This window comes from Camelus dromedarius, chromosome 4, assembly GCF_036321535.1.
Source record: "Camelus dromedarius isolate mCamDro1 chromosome 4, mCamDro1.pat, whole genome shotgun sequence".
NCBI lineage: Eukaryota > Metazoa > Chordata > Mammalia > Artiodactyla > Camelidae > Camelus > Camelus dromedarius.
Genome location: NC_087439.1, coordinates 4,761,833 through 4,766,085, shown reverse-complemented (window position 1 = coordinate 4,766,085; position 4,253 = coordinate 4,761,833). Strand labels below are relative to the sequence as shown.

The following is a 4,253-nucleotide window of genomic DNA, read 5'->3' as shown; positions in this document are numbered from 1 at the left end:
TCAAGTCCTCCTCAGTGGCAAGTCCTCCAAGCTCAGTAACTGTCCAAATGCTAAAAAGTCTTAACCTCGATGAGCTTTGGATTATTGAAAAAAGTGGCTGTTATGAACCAAATTATGCTTCTCCAAATCCATATGTTGAAGCCTTAACCCCCAGAACCTCAGAATGTGACTGTATTTGAAGAGGTGATGAAGGTAAAGGGCGACCGCTGGGGTGAGCCTCGAGATGAGATGTCATATTTGCTCCCACACCCGCACAATGGCTGGCAGGTGGATCAGGCCATCCTTTCATAACAAGACCAAGGAGTCCTCATTCGGTTTGGACATGACTGGAACCCTACTTGTCTGAAGATGGATAAGGTTCTGTCTAGCACAGCTGAAAAGGTTAAAAATTTTGCAATTATTTATCTTGTGGATGTTACAGAAGTACCTGACTTCAACAAGATGTATGTGTTATATGCTCCACGTACTGTCGTGTTTTTCTTCAGGAACAAGCACATCCCGATTGACCTGGGTACTGGTAACAGTAACAGTAACATGATCATCTGGGCCACGAGGAACAAGCAGACGATTGACGCAATCGAGACGATGTACCAAGGTGCCTGGAAAGGTCGTGGCCCGGTGGTTATCTCCGAGCGACTTCTCCATGAAATACAGACAGTGAGCTCTCATCCAGTCCTGGGGTGTATGGATGCTGTGGAGTCATTCTCATGTAGAAATATAAGTATTTTAAACTATTTAAAGCCTTTGCAAAAGCATTTGGAAAAGAATACATGGCTCAGGGAACTGGAGGGTTTTGCAGTGAGAGTGGCGTTGCCTTGACTTTCAGTCCGCCTGGTCATTGTATTTTTGTATCAGCAAATTTCTGTAAATATCCAGCTGAAATAAATAAAATACATGGTGATGGGGTGAAAAAAAGGAACAGGCAAAGACACAGGGAGAAGACAGCCATCTACACGCCAAGGAGAGAGGCCTTAGGAAGAGCCAACCCCACTGACATTCTGATCTCAGACTTCTAACCTCTGGAACTGAGGGGAGTGGTGTGGGGGAGAGAAGTCTATTTTAAGGACTTGGATGAGGCAATCAGGAGGGCTGGCAAGTCCCAAATCTGCAGCGTGGATCAGAAGGTTGGAGACCCAGAGGAGAACTGATGCTGAGTTCCGTCTGAAGTCTGCCTGTTGAAGAATCACTTCTTATTCAGGGGAAGCCAGTCTTTTGCTATTCAGTCCTTCACCTTATTGGATGAGGCCCGCCACATCATGGAGGACAATCTGCATTACTCAAAGACCACTAATTTAATCTCAAAAAACCCCATACTCACCCTTAGACAAAGTAGAAACCTCTCAAATTCAGCATCTTCTTGGCTACTTACTAGCTGTAAGCAGGTTAGGTTAATCTTTCGGAGCCTCAGTTTTCCTATCTGAAAATGGGAATCATAATACTTATGCTGGCTACTGTCTGTTTCCTGCCCCCCAGAGCCTCCTCCTTTCCCTGTCACATGCTCTATGCTATGTATCCTGGAAGGCTGACTTATATGGACTGCCTCACCTAGCTCCCTTGTCCTCTCCTTTCCAAAACAAACAGTGTCAGGGCTGAGAGCCCTGACCAGCAGGGCTCAGAGCTTCCTGAAAGCATTTCAGTTCTTTACTCAAAAATATAAGCAGAAAACCAAGGATCTTCAGACATCTGACAGAACCTGTAATGTGACAAGGATCAAAGTAAACAGGAAACACACTTAGAGGAAACAGGGATGGGGAGAAGGAAAAAAAAAAAAAAAGCATCTCCATTATATCCTCAGAGAAATAAGAGAAGCAATGCCATGAAATAGTTATAGGAAGGATGTCATAGAAATTTAAGTGAGAGAGCAGGCATCCAACAACGCATCCACATACTAGAGTTCTGGCAGAATGTCAATGTGATGAGAGGCTGTGGGGCTGGGCAGGTCCCAGTCCTTACTGCTTGTTCATCACTTAGGGGCCTGCACAGGTACCAGTTTCCAGGCATTCCAGGTACTTCCTATTGTGGGTTTTGTCTAGCAATGTCTATCGTGGTCCACTGGTGTATTAACTTCCCATTGCTGTTATAACAAATCAACCCAAACTCAATGGTCAGAAACAACCCAAATTTATTATCACACAGTTCTGGGGGCCAGAAATCTAAAACCAAGGTATGGACACATTCCTTCTGGAGGCTCCAGAAGATGACTGTGTTACTGAGTTCAAACTTGTTCTGTTCGCTACACGACAGACCAATAAATGGGGAGATGAGGTGCTGGGGCAAGGAATAATGACTTTTTCTGGAAGGCTGGCAGACCAAGAAGAGGGCAGACTAATGTTCTGGAGAACCATCTTCCCCAAGTCAGAACTCAGGCTCCTTTTATACTAAAAAAAAGAGAAGGGCTGTGGTTGGTTGTTGCAAATTTCTTCCTGTCAGAATCCTTTGTTCTTGCAGCTGTCCACGTGGGTCAGGTCATGATGTCCCTGTAAACCTCCAACAAGACAAATGTTATTTTCTATTCTGCAACTATTTATCTCTCTATGAATGGAGAAGTGTTACACCCTTAAAGGTCAGAGCCTTGAGAATGGGCTCTCCTGTCTATTTCAGGCTCTAGGCAACATCCTTTTACAAAAGGTGCAGAACCAGCATGACTGAGCCCAGGAGACATAGCACAGGGTTAGAGCCAAAGGAACAGATCCAATACGGAGTCAGATTTGTTCTTCCCTACTATAGTTTCCTTGTCTTTTCCTCCACCTTCAAAGCTCATCCCCTCAGCCTCTTGTTGTGTTATCACAGTTCCCTTTTCTGAATTTTGACCCATTTGCCTTCCTCTTAGGAAGATCCATGTGATTCCTTTGGGTCCACCTTGATAACCCAGAATACTCTTTCCATTTCAAGTTCCTTAATGCAATTACATCTGTAAAGGTCCTTTTGCCATGTAAGATAATATATTCTCAGGTTCCAGGGATCAGTGTATAGACATTTTGGGGAACTTTTCAGCCCATTACAGTTCGTTTCTGTCTTTTATAAGTCCTATAGTTCAACTAGCATTTATTGAGTGACTCCTCTGTTGGTCCCATTGTTGAATCTGGGAATGCAGAGCGGAGAGACAGCGTCTGCCCTTGAGGACTTCACAGCGGGGGTGGGGGTGGGGGTGGGAGCGTGGTCATATAAGCAGACAACTCTAATGCCTGTAGAATGACATTTTGGGAAACACTTCTGCAAGCAGCTGAGATATGGTGCAGACTATGTTTGCCTTCAGGGATATTCCAGTCCCGTGGGGAAGAAACGTGAACAAAGGAAGCTGGTGTAATTAGGAGTGCCAGCTCCAGCCCCTCCCTAGAGAACAGTTTTACTGTTTCCAGTGACTGCCTACTGAAACTCCCTTCCCATTGGGAAGTAGCCACCTCCACAGTGTACCAAGGCTTCCAGAACTCGCTGGTCGCTCCCTTTTGATTGATAAAGAGCCTCATCTCAGTTCTTTACGATTCAGTCATGTTCCTTTAAAGCATCAGCTTCACAAAAGCCTTCTCCCTTCCCTCCACCCAAGGCAGGCTGGACTTGTGGCTCTGAAGCTTAGCGTGTGGATGGGCTGAGGAGGGGGCATGGGCTGCTCTCAGGCACCTCCCCCGTCATCGCATGGTGAGAGGGAGACCAGATGCTCGGAGGTAAGGCTCTGACTTACCTGCCTATGCTCAGTGCGTGGCAAGATCTGGATTTAACAGACCTTTAACTGACCACTGCGTCTCTCAGTGTGGGAGCATTTGTTGGTGATTTGGGAGACACTAGGACCCTCCCACCTGTCTCAGGCTTGGTCTGAAAAAAAAAATTTTTTTTAATTAAAATTTTTTTTGTGTGTTTGGGAGGTTATTAGGTTTACTTATTCACTTATTTTCTTAATGGAGGTACTGAGGATTGAACCCAGGACCTCGTGTATGCTGGGTATGCACTCTACCACTGAGCTATACCCTCCTCCAGGTTTGATCTTCTCTTCCTTGCTAAAGCTCCTGCAGGAGGCATCCTCCTTACTCCGACTTCTCATTGCCAAGGTCATGTTGCCCATCAGGCAGCCTCCTAGGGTGGAGTTCTTTCCATGGGACTCACCCTGCAGGACACTCAGTCTCCTCTCAGCTCTACCATCTCTCTCCCAATTCCTCCGCACCCTGGAAGGATCTGGTGCTGCCCATTCTAGAGGCTTTTCAACTCTGGACTGGACTCAACTTGGAAAGTTGCTTCTTCTCAAGTCTATACTGCCTTTT

The 4,253-nt window shown here is 45.8% G+C and overlaps 1 pseudogene; it reads left to right on the top strand.

Annotated features, from left to right (window-relative positions):
- The first annotated feature begins 228 nt into the window (after positions 1 to 228).
- Positions 229 to 661, top strand: LOC116152904 (thioredoxin-like protein 4A; annotated as a pseudogene).
- Positions 662 to 4,253: the final 3,592 nt, after the last annotated feature.